We start from the raw sequence: 24,855 nt of genomic DNA on the forward strand, positions 1-24,855 counted from the left end.
CGTGTTCATGGTGATTTATATCCTGTTCATGCTTGCATTCAATGTTAGTCAAACTCATTGCATCTTGATGACTGTTGTCGCTCTCTAGTTGGTCGCTTCCCAGTCTTTTGCTAGCCTTCACTTGTACTAAGCGGAATACTTCTTGTGCATCCACTTCCATAAACCCAAAAGTTTTTCCATGAGAGTCCACCATACCTACCTATTTGCGGTATCTACCTGCCATTCCAAGTAAATTTGCATCTGCCATTCTCTAAACCTTGAAGAAATAATCTGTTTTGCATGCCCGAACCGCTCTTGTGGTGACAGGGGGCTATTTGTATCTTCCATGCTAGGAGTGTTATCCTCGACATGTGTTAATTCACTGTCACTCACGAGAAAGGGGACGGTAATTGGAATGCCCAGTTCCACGCTTAAATCGAAAACATAACTGTAAAACAAGACTCCCCCTGGATTGATGTTAGTATGGACGGTACCCGAGGATTCGGCTAGCCGTGGAGTGTGATTGATTGGTGGTGGGGGAGTTAAAACTTTACTTTTCTGTTTGGGAACCGCCTATAGCATGAGTAGCATGGAAGATATTGAGAACTCTTGGTCATTGCGTTGACAATGAAAGCATGCCACCCAAAATTATTATCTCTATTTTCAAAGCTTGAGCTCTGGCACCTCTCCAAATCAATGTTTCCCTGTGCGAAGGGCCTGTCTATTTATTTTCCTGTTGAGTTATCCTCTTCTTATAAAAGCACCAATTAGAGAGCACCTCTGTCATTTTTATGCTTTGCTTTTAATTGATATTGAGTATGACTATGACTGCATCCTCATTGCCATGAATTACAATGTTTACTCAGCCCTTGATCTTTGAAAGTGCTCTGCATTTATGTTTTGCGGTCTCAGAAAGAGCTAGCGAGATACCACCTATTCATATTGCTTCATGCTTGTTTTGATTGAAGTGTTGGTATTTGAAACTCCTTATTATTTGCTCGTTAGCTGATTATGCCATTGATATTAGTTTACCGTGAGACCTTTGTGTCACTTGCTTATGTGGTTAACTTGTGATCTTGCTGAAATTCTCGTTATGAGTTAGACATAGTTGCAACAACAAGATCAAACAGAGTTTGTCAAAGTTTTTCTTTCTCTCTCAGTTTGTCAACTGAGTTGCTTGAGGACAAGCAAGGTTTTAAGCTTGGGGGAGTTGATACGTCTCCATCGTATCTACTTTTCCAAACTCTTTTGCCCTTGTTCTGGACTCTAATTTGCATGATTTGAATGGAACTAACCTGGACTGACGCTGTTTTCAGCAGAATTGCCTTGGTGTTATTTTTGTGCAGAAATCAAAGTTCTCCAAACGTCCTAAAAATTTACGGAGATCATTTATGGAAATTATAAAAAATACTTGTGCAAAGATCCACCTGAGGGGGTGGGCCAGTGGGCCACAAGCCCTGCCTCCGCCACCCCCTGGTGGCGGTGGGCAAGTTTGTGGGGCCCACACGGCTCTGCCGCCCCCAATTCCAGCTCTATAAGTTCACTTTCATCCCAGAAAAATAAAAAGAGAAGTTTTCATCGCGTTTGCGATACAGAGGCGCCGCCACAACCTGTTCTTCATCTGGAGGGCAGACCTGGAGTCTGTCTTGGGCTCCGGAGAGGGGAAATCGTCGCCATCGTCATCATCAACCTTCTTCCCTCTCCAATTCCATGAAGCTCTTCGTTGTTCGTGAGTAATCTATTCGTAGGCTCGCTGGGTGGTGATGAGTAGGATGAGATCTATCATGTAATCGAGTTAGTTTTGATGGGGATTGATCCCTAGTATCCACTATGTTCTGAGATTGATGTTGCTACTACTTTTCCATGCTTAATGCTTGTCACTAGGGCCCGAGTGCCATGATTTCAGATCTAAAATTATTATGTTGTCACCAATATATGTGTGTTTTAGATCCGATCTTGCAAGTTGTAGTTACCTACTATGTGTTATGATCCGGCAACCCCGGAGTGACAATAACCGGAACCACTCCCGGTGATGACCATAGTTTGAGGAGTTCATGTGTTCACCAAGTGCTAATGCGTTGGTCCGGTCCTTTATTAAAAGGAGAACCTTAATATCCCGTAGTTTCCTTTTGGACCCCGCTGCCACGGGAGGCATGGACAATAGATGTCATGCAAGTTCTTTTCCCTAAGCACATATGACGACACACGGAATGCATGCCTACATCACATTGACGAACGGGAGCTAGCCACATATCTCTCTGTGTTATAACTGTTGCATGATGAATATCATCCAAATAAATCACCGACCCATTGCCTACGAGTTTGTCCTACTGCTGCTGTTACTAGTGTTGCTACTGTTGTTACTTGTCTTGCTCTGCTGCTACTATCGCTTGTACTGTTGCTACTTGCTACTGTTGTCACTACTGTTGTTCCTTGCCACTGCCGTTACTCGCTACTTTGCTGTTACTACTTTGCTTGAAGATACTAATCTTTCAGGTGTGATTGAATCTGATAAATTCAGCTGCTAATACTTGAGAGTATCCTCTCACCTCCTGTCATGCGAACCAACAAATTTGGGTTGAATACTCTACCCTCGAAAACTGCTACGATCCCACGCGTTGGTGGGCCGTCAACAACATTCTTCTAGTTTCGATTGCCAGAGAGTGCTAGCAGCATTCTTCTGGTGCCGTTGCAAGGGAAGGTCTGTTGTACGGAGTCAATGCCTGATACGTCTCCATCATATCTACTTTTCCAAACTCTTTTGCCCTTGTTTTGGACTCTAATTTGCATGATTTGAATGGAACTAACCCGGACTAACGCTATTTTCAGCAGAATTGCCACGGTGTTGTTTTTGTGCAGAAATAAAAGTTCTCAGAATGACCTGAAAATTTATGGAGAATTTTTCTAGAATATATAAAAAATACTGGCGCAAGAATCAGCGGAGGATATGGAGCGTGGATCCCACAAGCCCACCAGGCGCGCCCCCCTAGCCGCGCCTGGCAGGCTTGTGGGCCCCCACAAAACTCCACCGCATCCAATCTCACCTCTATTTAGTCCGTCTTGCCCGGAAAAAAAATCAAGGAGAAGAGTTCATCGTGTTTTACGATACGGAGGCACCGCCACCTCCTGTTCTTCATCTGGAGGGCAGATCTGGAGTCCGTTCTGGGCACCGGAGAGGGGAGATCATCGCCATCGTCATCACCAACCTTCCTTCATCGCCAATTCTGTGATGCTCTTCATCGTTCGTGAGTAATCTCATCGTAGGCTTGCTGGACGATGATGGGTTGGATGAGATCTATCATGTAATCGAGTTAGTTTTGACAGGGATTGATCCCTAGTATTCACTATTTTCTGAGATTGATGTTGCTACTACTTTGCCATGCTTAATGCTTGTCACTAGGGCCTGAGTCCCATGATTTCAGATCTGAACCTATTATCTTGTCGCCAATATATGTGTGTTCTTGATCCTATCATGCAAGTTGTAGTCACCTCCTATGTGTTATGACCCGACAACCATGGAGTGACAATAGGCGGAACCACTCCCGGAGATGACCATAGTATGAGGAGTTCATGTATTCACCAAGTGTTAATGCATTGGTCCGGTTCTTTATTAAAAGGAGAACCTTAATATCTTGTAGTTTTAATTAGGACCCCGCTGCCACGGGAGGGATGGACAATAGATGTCATGCAAGTTCTTTTCCCTAAGCACGTATGACTACATACGGAATACATGCGTACATTAGATTGACGAACTGGAGCTAGTTACATATCTCTCCGTGTTATAACTGTTTCATGATGAATAGCATCTGGCATAATCATCCATCACCGATCCAATGCCTACGAGTCTTTTCCTACTGGTCCTTGCTATGTTACTTTGCTGCTACTGATGTCACTGCTGCTACTGTTACTCTGTTGCTACTGCTGCTATCATACTACCTTGCTACTGATACTTTGCTGCAGATACTAAATCTTTCAGGTGTGGTTGAATTGACAACTCAACTACTAATACTTGAGAATATTCTTTGGCTTCCCCTTCAGTCGAATCAATGAATTTGGGTTGAATACTCTACCCTCAAAAACTGTTGCGATCCCCTATACTTGTGGGTTATCAAGACTATTTTCTGGCGCCGTTGCCGGGGAAGCACAACTCTATTCTCTGGGTCACTTGGGATTTACGTCTGTTGGTCACTATGAGGAATCTGAAAGATCCAAGAACTAAAGTCTTGCCCTCAACTACGAGGACAGGTAAGGAACTGCTATCTAGCTCTGCACTTGATTCACCTTCAGTTATGAGTAAGTTTGCGACACCACCTCCTGCTAGAAATCTTGATATGTCGCCTGTGCTTGATGATGCTACTTCTGCTGCCCATGATGCTTATGATGATGCTATGCTTGATACTGCTTTGCCTGATGATGCTATTCTTGATATTGCTTTGCCACTAGGTGCATTCCTTGACGCGCAAATTGCTAGAGTTGCTGCTAGATGTGATGATACTTCTGAAACTGCTGATACTATTGAAGTAGAACATCCTATTTTGCCTGCTAGAACTAGCTCTCCTAGACATGAATTGTCTGATATGCCTGAGTGTTATTTTATGGAGGGAGAGATAGTTGAGGATTTTCTTGCGTGTAAGGATAGCTATGATGTTGAGAATTTACTGCGCAAGTGGAAAGAAAAATCTCTGAATGCTAGGATGAAATACGACCCGAAGTTTGCTACTTCGCCTATCTTTGTGACCGATAAGGATTATGAATTCCCTGTCAACCCTGAGTTAATCACTCTGGTCGAATCTGATCCTTTTCACAGAAATGAGTCTAAAACGGTTGTAGCCCATCTTACCAAACTGCACGATATAGCCACCCTATTCACCAGTGAGGAAAAGATCCGCCACTACTATATCCTCAAGCTATTTCCTTTCTCGCTAAAGGATGATGCTAAGACCTGGTTCACTTCTCTTGCTCCTGGTTGTGTGCGCAGCCCCTAGGATATGGTCTACTACTTCTCTGAAAAATATTTCCCTGCCCATAAGAAGCAAGCTGCCTTGCAGGAAATATACAACTTTGCACAAGGTGAAGAAGAGAGTCTCCCATAAGCTTGGGGGAGGCTCGTCCAGCTACTGAATGCTTTGCCTCATCACCCTCTCGAGAAGAATGAAATACTTGATATCTTCTATAATGGACTTATCGATGCTTCCAAAGACCACCTAGATAGTTGTGCTGGTTGTGTTTTTAGGGAACGAACTGTAGAACAAGCTGAGATTCTATTGAATAATATCTTGTGCAATGAGAATGCTTGGACTATTCCTGAACCACCTCCTAAGCCAACTCCGAAGAAAAGAGGTATTCTATTCTTTAGTCCTGAAGATATGCAAGAAGCTAAGAAAACTATGAAAGAGAAAGGCATTACATTTGAAGATGTCAAAAATCTTCCACCTATCAAAGAGATCCATGGTCTCGGTAACCCGATACAGGTAGTAGAAGTAAATTCTCTTTGTAGGTTCGATGAGAGTGATATTCCTTTTGATAAGCCTGCTAGCTTATGCCTGGATGAATTTGATAACTTTTATGCCAAACAACAGAGTTTCAATGATTATGTTAGCAGACAATTGGAATAGAATGCTCGTATGCTTAGTCAATTAAGTGCTTGTGTGGACAGAAACGTCAATGATCTTAAGCTTCTGAGTAAACATGCCTCTATGGTTACTACTCAGGTAGAGCAAGTACTTAAAGCTCAGAATGACTTGCTCAATGAGTTGAATGACAATTCTGTCAGAGTCATCACTAGAGGCGGTAGAATGACCCAGGAACCTTTGTATCTCAAGGGTCATCCAAAGAGAATTGAACAAGATTCTCAAGGAGTTAGCACTGATGCACCTAGTCTTCCTAGAAAGAAGAAGAAAGATGATAGGAACTTGCACGCTAGCAACCCTATTGCTGCTACCCCTGAGAGTCCAAACGATGTCTCTGCCTCTGATGCTGAAACGCAATCTGGAGATGAACATGAGCCTAATGATGATATCAATAGTGATGTTCATGTTGATGCTCAACCTAGCAATGATAAGGATGTGGAGATTGAACCTGTTGATCTTAATAACCCACATCCTAAGAATAAGAGATACGATAAGAACGACTTCACTGCTAGGAATCATGATAAAGAAAGTGAACCATGGGTTCAGAAACCCATGCCCTTTCCTCCCAAACCATCCAAGAAAAAGGATGATGAGGATTTTGAGCGATTCGTTGAAATGATCAGACCTGTCTTTCTGCAAATGCGTTTGACAGATATGCTCAAAATGTCTCCGTATGCTAAGTACATGAAAGATATTGTTACTAATAAAAGGAGGATACCTGAGGTTGAGATTTCCACCATGCTCGCTAATTATACCTTCAAGGGTGGAACTCCTAAGAAACTAGGTGATCTCGGAGTGCCCACTATACCTTGCTCCATTAAAGGAAACTACGTTAGAACTGCTTTATGCGACCTTGCTTGGAGCCGGTGTTAGTGTTATGCCTCTTTCTCTTTATTGTAGACTTGAATTGGATAAGTTCACACCCACAGAAATCTCTCTGCAGATGGCCGACAAATCAACTGCTTTCCCTATCGGCATTTGCGAGGATGTGCCTGTTGTGCTTGCTAACGTTACTATCTTAATGGACTTTGTTATTCTGGATATTCCCGAGGACGATGCCATGGCGGTCATCCTTGGAAGACCCTTTTTAAACACAGCAGGCGCTGTTATAGATTGCAACAAAGGCAATGTCACTTTCCATGTCAACGGTCGTGAGCATACAATGCACTTTCAGAAGAAACAATATCGAGTACATTGCATCAATGCTATCGAAAAAACTTCATCGATTCTTATTGAGAGCTTTGAATGCCCTATTCCTCCTGTTAATATGAAGTATGATTTGCTTGTTGGGGAGATTCATATCCCCACTAAGGTAACTGCTACGGCAACAGACAACAGTGCCAGAAATTGGCATGTTGACGGAGACTTGTCTTGCGCTGGTTTTTCCCTTGAAGAGGAAAGGGTGATGCAGCACAGGAGCAGTAAGTATTTCCTTCAGTTTGAGAACCAAGGTATCAACCCAGTAGGAGAATCTCGTCAAGTCCAGAGTACCTACACAAACACAAAAGAGCTTGCACCCAACGCTATAAAGGGATTTTCAATCCCTTCAAGATTGATTCCAAAGTGAGATCTGAAGGCGAAAAGTGCAACGAAGTAAAAGTGTAAGCCTGAAAATATGATTTGAATTAGAGGCTTCTCTCAAAATAGCAAATATTACGGTGGGTGAACAAATTACTGCCGAGCAACTGATAGAGCCGCGCAAAGTCATGACGATATCTAAGGCAATGATCATACATATAGGCATCACGTTCGAGAAAAGTAGACTGATACTTTCTGCATCTACTACTATTACTCCACACATCGACCGCTATCCAGCATGCATCTAGTGTATTGAGTTCATGATGAATAGAGTAACGCATTAAGCAAGATGACATGATGTAGAGGGATAAACTCAAACCAATGATGAAAACCCCATCTTTTTAACCTTGATGGCAACAACATGATGCGTGCCTTGCTACCCCTTATGTCACTGGGTGAGGTCACCGCACGGTATGAACCCAAAACCAAGCACTTCTCCCATTGCAAGAATCATAGATCAAGCTGGCCAAACAAAACCCACAACTCGAAGAGAATTACAAGGATATGAAATCATGCATAAGAGAGATCATAAGAAACTCAAATAAGATTCATAGATAATCTAATCATCAATCCACAATTCATTGGATCTCGACAAACACACCGCAAAGAAGATTACATCGGATAGATCTCCATGAAGATCATGGAGAACATTGTATTGAAGATCCAAGAGAGAGAAGAAGCCATCTAGCTACTAGCTATGGACCCGTAGGTATGTGGTGAAGTACTCATACATCATCGGAGAGGTCATGGTGTTGATGAACAAGCCCTCCGTATCCGAATCCCCCCTCCGGCAGGGCACCAGAACATGCCCCAGATGGGATCTTGCGGAGACAGAAGCTTGCGGCGGCGGAAAAGTACTTTCGATGATCTCTTGATTTTTTCTGGGATTTTAGGGAATATATAGGCGAAAGACATAGGGCGAAGGTAACCCAGGGAGCCCACAAGCTTGGGAGGCGCGGGCCCCCTGGACACAGCTAGGGGGCTTGTGGGGTCCCTGGTGGCCCCCTGCCTTGGTTCTCAAGCTTCCCGATCTTCTTCTGTTTCAGAAAAAATCTTTTTGGAGGTTTCGTTCCGTTTGGGCTCCGTTTAAAATCCTCCTGTGAAAGGGGTCAAAAACACGGAAAAAAACAGGAACTGGCACTTGGCACTGAGTTAATAAGTTAGTCCCAAAAAGATATAAAAGGCATACAAAATATCCAAAGTTTGACAGGATAATAGCATGAAACCATCAAAAATTATAGATACATTGGAGACGTATCAAGCATCCCCAAGCTTAACTCCTGCTCATCCTCGAGTAGGGAAATGATAAAGACTGAATTTTTAATGTGGAATACTACCTAGCATAGTTGTCCTTTGCAACTTCTTTCATGTGACATGAATGTTCAGATCCGTAAGATTCAAAACAATAGTTTGCTATTGACATGAAAACAATAATACTTCAAGCAAACTAGCAAGGTAATCATGAACTTTTGAAATAACAAGGCCAAAGAAAGTTATCCCTAGAAAATCATATAGTCTGGCTATCCTCCATCATCCTCACACAACTAATTTAAATCATGCACAACCCCGGTATTGGCCAAGTAATTGTTTTCGCACTCTTACTTTCTCAAACCTTTTATAACTATCATGCAATACATGAGCATGAGCCATGGATATAGCACTATAGGTGGAATAGAGTGTGGTGGTGGTTGTGAGACAAAAAGGGAGGAGATGGTCACATTGACTCGGCATATCAAAGGGCTATGGAGATGCCCATTAAAAGATATCAATGTGAATGAGTAGGGATTGCCATAGAAAGGATGCACTAGAGCTATAAGTATGTGAAAGCTCAAAAGGAGAACTAGTGGGTGTGCATCCAACTTGCTTGCTCACGAAGACCTAGGGCAATTTTGAGGAAGCCCATCATTGGAATATACAAGCCAAGTTATATAATGAAGATTCCCACTAGCATATGGTGGTGACGAAACGAGAGCTCTCAATCATGAAGAACATGGTGCTATTATGAAGCACACAAGTGTGGAAAAAGATAGTAGCATTGTCCCTTCTCTCTTTTTCTCTTCTTTTTTTATTTGGGCTCTTGGGCCTCTTTTTCTCCCTTTTTTTATTTGGGCTCTTTGGGCTCTTTTTTTCCTCACATGGGACAATGCTCTAACAATGATGATCATCACACTTTTATTTACTCACAGCTCAAAGCTTAGAACGATGATGACTTTATAGGAAATGCCTCCGGCAGTGTACCGGGATGTGAAACGATCTATCTTGGCGTATGACGTTGAAACATCTCGCTAGCTATCTTACGATCATGCAATGGCAATATGAGAGTGACGGAACAAGTCATGAGACGGAACGGTGGGAGTTGCATGGCAATATATCTTGGAATGGCTATGAAAATGCCATAGTAGGTAGGTATGGTGGCTGTTTTGAGGAAGGCATATGGTGGGTTTGTGCATCGGCTAGAATTGTGCGGCACTAGAGAGGCTAGAAATGGTGGAAGGTGAAAGTGCATCTATACCATGGACTCACATTAGTCATGAAGAACTCACATACTTGTGGCGGAAGTTTTTATTAGTAATTGAAACAAAGTGCTAAACACATACTCCTAGGCGAAGGGTTGGTAGGTGTTAACCAACGCGCGATCCCGACCGCAACAAGAAGGATGACAATCAATAGACCAATTATGCTCCGACTTCCTAACATAGCGGTTCACCATACGTGCATGCTACGGGAATCACTAACTTCAACACAAGTATTTCTAGATTCACAACACCCTACTAACATAACTCTTAATATTACCAAATCCACGTCTCAAAACTAATTGAGAGGAATCAAAACTTCTCTTTCTACTCAATGCACATGAAGATGGAGGTTTTTGTATCCTCTTTGGGTACGTATCACCTTCGGGACTACTTTCATAGCACAAGCCAACTACCAAGTCAGGCAATGCCGTGCTCTAAAAGATCTAAGTGAAGCACATAGAGAAAAATTATCTAGCTCAAAGATATAAGTGAAGCACGATGAGCATTCTAGCAAAATCACGATGAGTGCGTGTCTCTCTCAAAAGGTGAGCAGCAAGGATGATTGTGACACAACAAAAAGAAAAGACTCCTATGATACAAGACGCTCCAAGCAAAACACATATCATGTGGTGAATAAAAATATAGCTCCAAGTAATGTTACCGATGAATTGAAGACGAAAGAGGGGATGCCTTCCCGGGGCATCCCCAAGCTTAGGCTTTTTGGTGTCCTTGAATTTGGCTTGGAATTCCTTGGGCATCCCCAAGCTTGATCTCTTTCCAATCCTTATCTCTTTGTCCATGAGAACATCATCCAAAACTTGAAAACTTCACAACACAAAACTTAAACAGAAACTCGTGATAACATTTGCACAAGAAAACAAACCACCACCTCTTTAGGTACTATAGCAATCTGGATTTCTATTCATATTGGTGTTAGATTATTGTATTCTCACTTTTCCATGGCTAGTACCCCCCCCCCCCGCGCGATACTATCCATAGTTTCATCAAAACAAGCAACCAACTCAACAAAAACAGAATCTGTCAAAAACAGACCAGTCTATAGCAATCTGTATACTTCATATACTTCTGGTACCTCAAAAATTCTGAAAAATTACGACTGCCTGGGCAAAAGTCATATCAACCAGCAGCAAGACGAATCAACTCAAAAGATCTTTCTGAATAAAAAAGAAATATAATCTCGTGAGCGAAAAGTTTCTGTCTTTTTCCAGTAGGATCAAACAACCATCACCAAGACTAGTCATAAAGGTTTTGCTTGGCTCAAACACAAAAATAAACACAAAAGACACAACCACAACAGAATTGTGATGGTGTGGACGCCACAAAACGGAAAGAAAAAGATAAATTCATTGGGTTGCCTCCCAACAAGCGCTATTGTTTAACGCCCTTAGCTAGGCATTGATAATTCAATGATGCTCACATAAAAGACAAGAATTGAAGCACAATGCGAGCATCATGAAGCATGTGAAAAACACATCTAAGTCTAACATACTTCCTATGCATAGGCATTTTATAGGAAAACAGATTGTCAAGACAACCAATCGTTACCAAATGCAAGGAAGAAGAAAGAGACAAGAGCAATCACAACATAATGAGAGGTGATTTAGTGATATGAAAATTTCTACCACAATATTTTCCTCTCTCATAATAATTACATGTGGGATCATATTCAAATTCAACAATATAGCTATCACAAAGGATATTCTTTTCATGATCCACATGCACGCAAAGTTGACGCTCTTCAAAAATAGTGGGATTATCATCAACTAAAGTCATGACTTCTCCAAACCCACTTTCAATAATATTGCAAACATCATATTCATCATGAGGTTTAAACAAACTTTCATGATCATAAGAAAAATCATCACCCCAATCGTGAAAATTGCAACAAGTAGAGGATATAGCAAAGCTAGCATCCCCAAGCTTAGGGTTTTGCATATTTTTAGCATGATTGTCACTAATAGAATTTATAGTGAAACCATTGCAATCATGCTTTTCATCCGAGGAGCCCTCGTGAATCACTTCATAAATTTCTTACTCGCAATTTTCAGATTCATGCATCTGAAGCAAAACTCCATCAAGAAAGTCAAGTGCATTCAACTCACTAGCAATTGGATCAACATAATTGGATCTCTTAAAGAGATTAGCAAGTGGATGAGGATCCATTTCAATAGATTTTCAGCAAGCGAAGATGCAAGCATATTGAAGGCACATGGAAACACAAACAAACAAAAAAGCAAGCGAAAGAAAGGGCGAACAAAAAAGGCAAACGAAAAAGGCAAATATATATTTTTTTGTAATTTTTTGTTTTTCAGAAGTGGGGGAGATGAAAATGAGAGGCAAAAAAGGTAAATGCAAGAGATGAGTTTGCGACACTTACTTGGATGAGTTCTTGACTTGATCCTCCCAGGCAACGGCGCCAGAAATTCTTCTACTACGGCAACAGACAACATTGCTAGAAATTGGCACGTTGACGGAGACTTGTCTTGCGCTGGTTTTTCCCTTGAAGAGGAAAGGGTGATGCAGCACAGGAGCAGTAAGTATTTCCCTGAGTTTGAGAACCAAAGTATCAATCCAGTAGGAGAATCTCGTCAAGTCCAGAGTACCTGCACAAACACAAAAGAGCTTGCACCCAACGCTATAAAGGGGTTGTCAATCCCTTCAAGATTGATTGCAAAGTGAGATCTGAAGGCGAAAAGTGCAACGAAGTAAAAGTGTAAGGCTGAAAATATGATGTGAAGTAGACCCGGGGGGCATAGTGTTCACTAGAGGCTTCTCTCAAAATAGCAAATATTATGGTGGGTGAACAAATTACTGTCGAGCAATTGATAGAACCGCGCAAAGTAATGACGATATCTAAGGCAATGATCATACGTATAGGCATCACGTCCGAGACAAGTAGACCGATACTTTCTGCATCTACTACTATTACTCCAAACATCGACCGCTATCTAGCATGCATCTAGTGTATCGAGTTCATGAAGAACAGAGTAACGCCTTAAGCAAGCTGACATGATGTAGAGGGATAAACTCAAACCAATGATGAAAACCCCATCTTTTTACCCTTGATGGCAATAACATGATGCGTGCCTTGCTACCCCTTCTGTTACTGGGGGAGGTCACCGCACGGTATGAACCCAAAACCAAGCACTTCTCCCATTGCAAGAATCATAGATCAAGCTGGCCAAACAAAACCCACAACTCGAAGAGAATTACAAGGATATGAAATCATGCATAAGAGAGATCAGAAGAAATTCAAATAAGATTCATAGATAATCTGATCATAAATCCACAATTCATCGGACCTCGACAAACACACCGCAAAAGAAAATTACATCTGATAGATCTCCATGAAGATCATGCAGAACTTTTTATTGAAGATCCAAGAGAGAGAAGAAGCCATCTAGCTACTAGCTATGGACCCGTAGGTCTGTGGTGAACTACTCACGTATCATCGGAGAGGTCATGGTGTTGATGAAGAAGCCCACCGTATCCGAATCCCCCCTCCGGCAGGGCACGAGAACGTGCCCCAGATGGGATCTTGTGGAGATAGAAGCTTGCGGCTGTGGAAAAGTACTTTCGATGATCTCTTGATTTTTTCTGGGATTTTAGGGAATATATAGGCGAAATACCTAGGGCAGAGGTGGCCCAGGGAGCCCACAAGCCTGGGAGGCGCGGCCCCCCTAGCCGCGGCTAGGGGGCTTGTGGGGTCCCTGGTGGCCCCCGGCCTTGGTTCTCAAGCTTCCCGATCTTCTTCTGTTTCAGAAAAAATCTTTTTGGAGGTTTCATTCTGTTTGGACTCTGTTTAAAATCCTCCTCTAAAAGGGGTCAAAAACACAGAAAAAACAGGAACTGGCACTTCGCACTGAGTTAATAAGTTAGTCCCAAAAAGATATAAAAGGCATACAAAACATCCAAAGTTTGACAGGATAATAGCATGAAACCATGAAAAATTATAGATACATTGGAGATGTATCAGTAACCTAGTGACTATTCGAAAATTCTCCGTCTTCTTTTGCGATTCGAAAAGGTTTGTCAAGGAGACTTGATCAACCTCAATGATGGATTTCTTTCGATGACCATGATATGGATGAATCGAGGAGTCACAAACCTCTGTTCCATGCTTTCACCTTCGGTTGCTTAGAAGAAAAGTGATAGATTTAGTTTAGTTTCCCCTGCTTTCTGTTTTAGCGTCCCTAGAAAAGTACCCCGAAAATAAAAGTTCTCCGAACGTCCTGAATATCAAGTATGATTTTTTTCTGGAATTTGTGAAAAATACTGAGACGAAGAGCTAGTCTGGGGGCTGCACCAGTGGGCCACAAATCCTGGAGGCGCGGGCACCCCCCTGGCCGCGCCTACCTGGCTTGTGCCGCCCACGTGCACCCCCTCCACTCATTCTAGCTCCCATCTTCTTCTCCTACCTCCAGAAAAAATCGTTCCACAGCTCAAACCCGTGTTCTTGCTCTTCTTGCTGGGATTTTCGATCTCCTTGCTCAAAGCACCATTCTCCGAACTGTTTTGGGGAAATTACTCCTTGGTAAGTGACTCCTCCATTGGTCCAATTAGTTTTTGCTCTAGTGCCTTATACTTTGCGTATTTTTGCTGCCATGGTGACCCTGTTCTTGAGCTTTGCATTCTAATTTTAGCTAGTCCCAAGTAGTTTTGATGCGTAATATGGCCTCTAGGAACTTGTGGGAGTAGTTGTTATGAGTTTCGTTGAGGCTTGTTCACTTTTCCTTTGGGTCACTGAAAATTTTAGAAAAGGATGATGTTCAGGAGAAACTATCATGGTGGTTCCTCAAGCAAGAGAGGTCCCCGTCTTGCGATTCGGGAGCCTGATCCTTACCAACCGAGGAACGCACAGGTACAACCATGTGAATGGCCTTCTGATGAATTCATGATTGAGGCAGGTTTCAAAGACGAGTTTGATACATTTGTTCACAACGTTGGACTTGAAGAATTCATCTTCGATAAATGTGAACAGTATGTTGCTCTCACTGCCTCTTTTGTTCGTAGATTCAAATTTTCAGTTGGCCGTGATACATCTGTACTATTTGATCTCTATGACAAATCGTATACCATGGATTTAGAGGATTTCAATAGAATTTGCAAGATACCTATTTGGGGTAGTCTCAATGATCCTCCTAAATCTTCGGTTAGAGATTTTTTCTCTCGTAAAACTATCGGAGAAACTAGAGATATTATACAGGCTACCATGGGGAGCATTCATTTTCCTGCCTTGCATTATTTTGCCCTCTTCATAGGCAGATGCATTAATTGCAAGACTAAGCATTGTCACCTCTGCGCACCCGACCTTAGTATTCTTAAGAGACCAGTAACGGGTGATAGAAGTTTCAACATGGGAGCTATAATAGCAAGGAGGCTGAATAATAATGCTAATGAAGGGGATTTCTTTGGTGGGATCTATGCCACTCTCATAGCAAATTTTCTTGGAGTACCCATCCGCGAAGGAGATCCCCCGCTCCATACAGCTTTCCTTGATCGCACCGCTTTGAGGCGCTATCAGTTCCTTGGGAGGGATGATGAATCCCTCCTATACGGTTTGATATTTAACCGGCAGCGTGTTTTCCATATTACCCTTCCTGCTCCTGCCTTCTTTGACTTTCAGGTAAAACGGGATATTACATAACCAGAGGAGAGGCAGAAGAGTATGAGAGGGAGGCAAAGGCTGCTCGTCTCCATGAGGCAGCTATTCAGGCAGTGGCAGCAGCGCTCCCATACAACCCCCATTATGATTTTGGGTATCGCCCGCACCATCCTTGGGAGTATACCAACTTAGGCCAAAAGCCTAAGCTTGGGAGAGTATGTGTTTCTCACCGACTTTACATTCTTGCTTATGCTTTCACTTTGTCCGTCGGTGTTCACACTTTGCCATTGTATCATCCATGCAAGTTTATTTTCTTTTTCTCGTTTTCTTTTCGTGTGTGTGTCTAGTTTGAGAAAAACCAAAAATATTTTCTTTTTCTTATTTTTCTTGTTGGGAGCTTTCCCGTGTAAATAGTTTTCCTTTTTCTTTGGGTCAAGGTAGAAGACCATGGTTACCATGTTTAGTGGCTCTCGCATACATATATGTTTATCTGTTATAGAGCCATATTACTTTATCTTCTCCTTTGTGTTTGCCGGCAGATTCTAGCTTAGTCCAATGCACGAGCACGCTTATTATTGTTCACATCATTCGGTCGTGCAAGTGAAAGGCAATAATGACGATATAAGATCAAGTGACTGAGCTTGGAAAAGCTGGTATGAACTCGATCTATTTTGTTTTTGTAAATATGACTAGCTCATCATTCCTGATTCAGCTGTGTTGTGAGAGAAACATGTTTGCAATGACAACTTAGAGATCATAGTTTCTGATGCCATGCTTAATTAGCTAGGAGCTTATAATGGTTCGTCTGGGATGCCAACATGAATTTTGAGATGACTATGATGTAGTATGATAGGATGGTATCCTCCTTTGAATGATTCAATTGGCTTGACTTGGCACATGTTTACGCATGTAGTCTCTATGATATTCATGTTCATGGTGATATTCATGTTCATGGTGATTTATGTCCTACCCATGCTTGCACTCAATGTTGGTTAATCTCCATGCATTTTGATGACTCTTGTCGCTCTTTAGTTGGTCGCTTCCCAGTCTTTTGCTAGCCTTCACTTGTACTAAGCAGGAATACTGCTTGTGCATCCACTTCCATAGACCCAAAATTGTTCCATATGAGTCCACCATACCTACCTATATGCGGTATCTACCTGTCGTTCCAAGTAAATTTCCATGTGCCACTCTCTAAACCTTCAAGAAATAATCTGTTTTGCATGCCCGAACCGCTCATGTGGTGACAGGGGGCTATCAGTATCTTCCATGCTAGGCGTGCTATCCTCGATATGTGTTTATTCACTATCATTCACGAGAAAGGGGCTGGTAATTGGAATTCCCAGTTCCATGCTCAAATCAAAAATATAATTGCAAACAAAACTCCCCCTGGATTGATGTTTGTATGGACGGCACCCAAGGATTCAGCTAGTCATGGAGTGTCATTGATCGGTGGTGGGGGAGTCAAAACTTTACTTTTCTGTTTGGGAACCGCCTATAGCATGTGTAACGTGGAAGATGGTGAAAACTCTTAGTCATTGCATTGACAATGAAAGCATGCCACCCAAAATTATTATCTCTTTTCTCAAAGCTTGAGCTCTGGCACCTCTGCAAATCAATGCTTATGTTCCTGTTGAGTCATCCTCTTCTTATAAAAGCACCAATTAGAGAGCACCTCTGTCATTTTTATGCTTTTCTTTTAACTATATTGAGTATGACTGTGACTGGATCTTCTTTGCCATGAATTACAATGTTTAGTCAGCCATTGGTCTTTGAAGGTGCTCTGCATTTATGTTTTGCGGTCTCAGAAAGAGCTAGCGAGATACCATCTGTTCGTACTGCTTCATGATTGTTTTGATTGAAGTGTTGACGGTTGGGACTTATTATTATTTGCTCGCTAGTTGATTATGCCATTGATATGAGTTTACCGTGAGACCTAGATGTCATTTGCTTATGTGGTTAGCTTGTGATCTTGCTGAAATTCTGGTTATGAGTTAGGCATAGTTGCAACAACAAGATCAAACCGAGTGCGTAAAAGTTTTTGTTTTGTCGCTTTCAGTTTGTCAAATGAATTGCTTGAGGACAAGCAAGGCTTTAAGCTTGGGGGAGTTGATACGTCTCCATCGTATCTACTTCTCCGAACTCTTTTGCCCTTGTTTTGGACTCTAATTTGCATGATTTGAATGGAACTAACCCGGACTAACGCTGTTTTCAGCAGAATTGCCATGGTGTTGTTTTTGCGCAGAAATAAAAGTTCTCGGAATGACCTGAAAATTTACGGAGAATTTTTGTGGAATATATAAAAAATACTGGCGAAAGAATCAGCGGAGGATGTAGAGCGTGGAGCCCACAAGCCCACCCGGCGCGCCCCCCTGGTCGCGCGTGCCAGGCTTGTGGGGTCCACAAAACTCCACCGCCTCCAATCTCAGCTCTATTTAGTTTGTCTCTCCCGGAAAAAATCAAGGAGAAGAGTTCATCGCGTTTTACGATACGGAGGCACCGCCACCTCCGATTCTTCATGTGGAGGGCAGATCTGGAGTCCGTTCTGGGCTCCGGAGAGGGGAGATCATCGCCATCGTCATCACCAACCTTCCTTCATCGCCAATTCCAGGATGCTCTTCACCGTTCGTGAGTAATCTCATCGTAGGCTTGCTGGACGGTGATGGGTTGGATGAGATCTATCATGTAATCGAATTAGCTTTGACGGGGATTGATCCCTAGTATCCACTATGTTCTGAGATTGATGTCGCTACTACTTTGCCATGCTTAATGCTTGTCACTAGGGCCCGAGCGCCACGATTTCAGATCTGAACCTATTATGTTGTCGCCAATATATGTGTGTTCTTGATCCTATCTTGCAACTTGTAGTCACCTACTATGTGTTATGACCCGGCAACCCCGGAGTGACAATAGCCGGAACCACTCCCGGAGATGACCATAGTATGAGGAGTTCATGTATTCACCAAGTGTTAATGCGTTGGTCCGGTTCTTTATTAAAAGGAGAACCTTAATATCCCGTAGTTTCCATTAGGACCCCGCTGCCACGGGAGGGATGGACAATAGATGACATGCAAGTTCTTTTCCCTAAGCACGTATGACTACATACGGAATACATGGCTACATTAGATTGACGAACTGGAGCTAGTTACATATCTCTCCGTGTTATAACTGTTTCATGATGAATAGCATCCGGCATAATCATCCATCACTGATCCAATGCCTACGAGTCTTTTCCTAATTGTCCTTGCTACGTTACTTTGTTGCTACTGTTGTCACTGTTGCTACTGTTACCCTGTTGCTACTGCTGCTATCATACTAACTTGCTACTGATACTTTGTTGCAGATACTAAATCTGTCAGGTGTGGTTGAATTGACAACTCAACTGCTAATACTTGAGAATATTCTTTGGCTTCCCCTTGAGTCGAATCAATAAATTTGGGTCGAATACTGTGCCCTCGAAAACTGTTGCGATCCCCTATCCTTGTGGGTTATCAATGCCATGCTTAATTAGCTAGGAGCTTATAATGGTTTGTCTTGGATGCCAACATGAATTTCAAGATGATTATGATGTAGTATGATAGGATGGTATCCTCCTTTGAATGATTCAAGTGGCTTGACTTGGCACATGTTCACGCATGTAGTTGAAACAAAATCAACATAGCCTCTACGATATTCATGTTTATGGTGATTTATATCCTACTCATGCTTGTACTCAACATTGGTTAATTTCAATGCATATTGATGACTGTTGTCGCTCTCTAGTTGGTCGCTTACCAGTCTTTTGCTAGCCTTCACTTGTACTAAGCGGGAATACTGCTTGTGCATCCACTTCCATAAACCCAAAGTTGTTCTGTATGAGTCCACCATACCTACCTATATGCAGTATCTACCTGCCGTTCCAAGTAAATTTGCATGTGCCACTCTCTAAATCTTCAAATAATAATCTGTTTTGTATGCCCGAATCGCTCATGTGGTGACAAGGGGCGGTCAGTATCTTCCATGCTAGGCGTGTTATCCTCGATACGTGTTTATTCATTATCACTCACGAGAAAGGGGCCGGTAATCGGAATGCCCAGTTCCATGCTCAAATCAAATCTAAAATATAATTGCAAACAAAACTCCCCCTGGATTGTTGTTGGTATGGACGGTACCCGAGGATTCGGCTAGTCGTGGAGTGTGATTGATCGGTGGTCGGGGAGTCAAAACTTTACTATTCTGTTTGGGAACCGCCTATAATATGTGTAGCATGGAAGATGGTGAAAACTCTTGGTCATCGCGTTGACAGTAAAAGCATGCCACCCAAAATTATTTATCTCTGTTTTATAAGCTTGAGCTCTGGCACCTCTGCAATTCAATGCTTCCCTCTGCAAAGGGCCTATCTATTTACATTACTGTTGAGTCATCCTCTTCTTAGAAAAGGCACCAATTAGAGAGCACCTCCATCATTTTTATGCTTTGCTATTAATTGATATTGAGTATGACTGTGACTGGATCTTCTTTGCCATGAATTACAATGTTTAGTCATCCCTTGGTCTTTGAAGGTGCTCTGCATTTATGTTTTGTGGTCTCAGAAAGGGCTAGCGAGATACCATCTGTTCATATTGTATCATGATTGTTTTGATTGAAGTGTTGACGTTTGAAACTTATTATTATTGCTTGCTAGTTGATTATGCCATTGATATGAGTACACCATGACACCTAAATGTTATTGCTTATGTGGTTAGCTTATGATCTTGCTGAAAATCCGAATATGAGTTAGACATAATGACAACAACAAGATCAAACAGAGTTCGTAAAAGTTTTTCTTTTGTCTCTTTCAGTTTGTCAACTGAATTGCTTGAGGACAAGCAAGGCTTTAAGCTTGGGGGAGTTCATACGTCTCCATCGTATCTACTTTCCAAACTCTTTTGCCCTTGTTTTGCACTCTAATTTGTTTGATTTCAATGGAACTAACCCGGACTGACGCTGTTTTCAGCAGAATTGCCATGGTGTTGTTTTTGTGCAGAAATAAAAGTTCTCGGAATGACTTGGAAACTTACGAGGATTTTTTGTGGAATATATAAAAAATACTGGCGCAATAATTACCCGAAGACACAAAGCCAGGGGCCCATGAGCCCAGTAGGCGCCCCCCTAGGGCGCGCCTGGCAGGCTCGTGGGTCCCACGTGGCTCCGCAGCCTCCAACTCCAACTCTATATAGTCTCTTTCGTCCCATAAAAAATGAAGAGATAGCTTTCGGGAAGAAACCTCGCCGCCACGAGGCGGAACTTGAGCAGAACCAATCTAGAGCTCCGGCAGGGCCATCCTGCCGGGGAAACTTCCCTCCCGAAGGGGGAAATTGTCGCCATCGTCATCACCAACACTCCTCTCATCGTAGGGACTCATCTCCATCAACATCTTCATCAGCACCATCTCATCTCCAAACCCTAGTTCATCTCTTGTACCCAATCTCCGTCTCGCGACTCCGATTGGTACTTGTAAGGTTGCCAGTAGTGTTAATTACTCCTTGTAGTTGATGCTAGTTGGATTACTTGGTGGAAGATCATATGTTCAGATCCTCAATTCTATTCAATACCTCTCTGATCATGAACATAATTATGCTTTGTGAGTAGTTACGTTTGTTCCTGAGGACATGGGATAAGTCTTGCTATAAGTAGTCATGTGAATTTGGTATTCGTTCGATATTTTGATGCATTGTATGTTGTCTTTCCTCTAGTGGTGTTATGTGAACGTCGACTACATGACACTTCCCCATTATTTGGGCCTAGAGGAAGGCATTGGGAAGTAATAAGTACATGATGGGTTGCTAGAGTGACCGAAGCTTAAACCCTAGTTTATGCGTTGCTTCGTAAGGGGATGATTTGGATCCACTAGTTTAATGCTATGGTTAGACTTTGTCTTAATTCTTATTTCGTAGTTGAGGATGCTTGCGAGAGGGGTTAATCATAAGTGGGATGTTTGTCCAATAAGGACAGCACCCAAGCACCGGTCCACCCACATATCAAACTATCAAAGTAGCGAACGTGAATCATATGAACATGATGAAAACTAGCATGACAGAAATTCCCATGTGTCCTCGGGAGAGCTTTACCTTATATAAGAGTTCGTCCAGGCTTGTCCCTTGCTACAAAATGGATTGGGACATCTTTCTGCACCATTGTTACTGTTGTTACTTGCTACCCGTTACGAACTATCTTATCACACAACTATCTGTTACCGATAATTTTCAGTGCCTGCAGAGAATACCTTGCTTAAAACCACTTGTCATTTCCTTCTACTCCTTGTTGGGTTCGACACTCTTACTTATTGAAAGGACTATGATAGATCCCCTACACTTGTGGGTCATCAGACATCAATGCGCCAGGTCCCCTCACTCGCTCGAAAGCTTCTCATTTGATTAACTTTTGTGGGCATTCTTCCTTTATGTCTATCACAGACCCTCAAAAGTTGATGAAGCCTTCATGGAACCTGAGTGGATTCAAGCTATGCAAGATGAACTTCATCAATTCAAGCTAAACAACATTTGGGAACTCGTCAAACAGCCTGATCCTCGCAAGCACAATGTCATTGGTACCAAGTGGATCTACCGAAACAAGCAAGGTGAGGATAGTCAGGTAGTGACGAGCAAGGCATGACTTGTAGCCCAAGGCTACACACACGTTGAAGGAATTGACTTTGATGAAATTTTTGCACTTGTTGCTAGGCTTGCAACTATTCGTATATTGCTTTCTTATGCTAACCATCACAATATCACCTTATATCAAATGGATGTGAGAAGTGCATTCCTCAATTATAAGCTTGAGGAAAAAGTATATGTTGCTCAACCCCTAGGTTTTTAAGACCCAAAGCATCCTGACAAAGTCTTCACACTCAACAAAGCATTCTATAGCCTCAAGAAAGCCCCTCGGGCATGGTAGGATACATTGAAGGAATTCCTAGTTAAGAAAGGCTTCAAACCCGGTTCACTTGATCCTACTCTTTTCACAAAATCCTATGACAATGAACTATTTGTATGCAAAATATATGTGGACGATGTCATATTTGATTGTACTCACAAATATTATAGTGACGAATTTACCTACATGATGCGTGAAGAATATCAAATGTCCATGATGGGGGAGCTGAAATTCTTCCTAGGGCTTGAAATTCGTCAAAAATGCACCGGAATATTCATTTCTCAAGAGAAATACCTCAAGGATGTCCTGAAGAAATTTTGCATGAATGAATGCAAAGGCATCAAAATTCCCATGCCTACCAACAGCCACCTCGGCATTGACGAAAATGGTGTAGATTTCAATCAGCAGGTATATCGCTCTATGATTGGCTATTTATTGTACCTATGTGCATCTAGGCCAGGCATTATGCTTAGTGTTTGCATGTGTGCCCATTTCCAAGCAAAACCAAAGGAATCACACCATAAGGGTGTGAAACATATTCTTCGATATCTAGCTCACACACCAACACTTGGATTATGGTACCCCAAGGGCTCAAATCTTCACCTCATTGGATATTCTGATTCTGATTATGCTAGTGACCGTTTGGATTTCAAGTCAACCTCTAGCACCTGCCATTTCCTCGGACGTTCTTTACTGTATTGGTCCTCAAAGAAGCAGAACTGCGTGTCACTTTCCACTGTTGAGGCTAAGTACATTGTTGCTGGTTTTTGCTGTGCTCAACTGCTCTGGATGAAGCAAACCCTCAAGGACTACGACATCAACATGAAGAATGTGCCACTCTACTGCGACAATGAGAGTGCAATCAAGATTTCATACAGCCCAGTACAACACTCAAAGAACAAGCACATCTAGATTCGTCATCATTTTCTTCATGATCATGTACTCAAGGGCAACATCATCATCGACCATGTGAACACTGAAGGCCAGCTAGTGGATATCTTCAGTAAGCCCTTGGATGAAAAGAGATTTTGCAAGCTATAGTGTGAGCTAAATATCTTGGAATCTTCGAATGTTCTGTGAAAGAGGCACACATCTAACACTTATGCAAAATTCACGACTTAGATGTGCAACACACAAAGTAACGTTTTTATTCAATCAATGAAGAATAACACTCTAAGTGTGAAGAAATTAATGAAGAATTTGATTCTCAGGACCCTACAACAATTGTACACGGTGCCTGAAATCATCATTCTTATATTGTGGGTCACGCCACCACCCAAGTTGAAATTTTCAAAAATTGAGATTTTTGCAAATTCTTCAAATCTTCAAAGTCTTCAAATTTTCAAAATCCTCAAGATTGCGTATTCCTCAAAAGTTCAAATTCTTCAAAAAATTTAGTTATGTTCTTCATTGACTATATACTAAGTCATGAGCTTTCAAACACCTCAACAGCATTCACTTATAGTTAGGTCTTCATGCGGTGTTTTTCTTCTAAGTGAATGTGATTGGACCCTATCCCCCTCTATGCTAAGAACCCAGTCTTTTCTCAAATTCTTCATATGCGTTCTGTTTGAAACTCGTTCAAAGTCTTCACTGCATCCTTGTCAGCTGAAGAATTGCGAACAAAGTCCTCAAAAATTTAATTAAAAAAATTCCAGCTGTTACCGCTCTAACCGCACCCATTACCCGCGATTGGATAAGCACGACCTCCACTGACTCCACCGCTTAATAGGTGGGTGCCACCTGTCAAGCGGAGAGGAAGGGCCAGGGGCATTTTGGTCCGAAATTTGTGGACCGGACCATCTCTCACCTAGGCTATAAATACCCCACTCTTACCCCCAAGGTCATTTCTTCCTCTCGCTCCCACTTTTTACAGCTCGTAGCCACATCTAGCACCGCCGCTGGAAATTATAGCCGCCGGTGAGGAAAAGCTTCGCTGCCTCGATCTCATCGACGTTGTACTCACGCCGACCGCGGATCTTCCTCCTCCGCTATCGCCATAGCTTTCTTCAGTCGTCGAGTTAGGGCGCTGAAGATCTAGACCGACGAACTTCCCTTTTCACCATCTACAGTTCATCGTGTTCTTCGTGTTCTTCATCTAGGGTAATTAAAATCTAATTTTACTGCTCGTGTTGATCCTTATGTTTCCATTTAATCTGTGAGAAGTGTTGTTCCTGAGCAAATTCATCAGATGAACACTTCCATGCCTTAAAACACTTGAAAAAATTCACTAAGTCACTCAAATCCTCAAGAGATTCCTCAATTGTGTAAATTTTTGGATGTGCACAACTCTGGAACCCACGTCAAGGACACTTAGCAAAATTCCTCAAAATAGTATTGGTAAATTTCCTCAACTTGAGTCATTTTTGAATATCTTCTGAGAACGCATATGACCTCTCCAAATTCTTCACACCTGTACTCTATTCGCAGGTACAAAATGCTAGCTGATGAATCTCTAGGTTCTCATCAACTTAACTCATTTGCAGCGTTTCTTGAAGAAAATTTGCATACCTCTTCACGGTCCTGAAAAGCTCATATTCCTCAAGTGAATAAAATGGGTGATGACAAGAAATAGAAGGGTGGAAAGAAGGCAGAACTCAACACTGCTTTTGAGATTCCTAATGACATTTAT

Source organism: Hordeum vulgare, chromosome 6H (assembly GCF_904849725.1).
Source record: "Hordeum vulgare subsp. vulgare chromosome 6H, MorexV3_pseudomolecules_assembly, whole genome shotgun sequence".
In the NCBI taxonomy this organism is placed as follows: Eukaryota; Viridiplantae; Streptophyta; class Magnoliopsida; order Poales; family Poaceae; genus Hordeum; species Hordeum vulgare.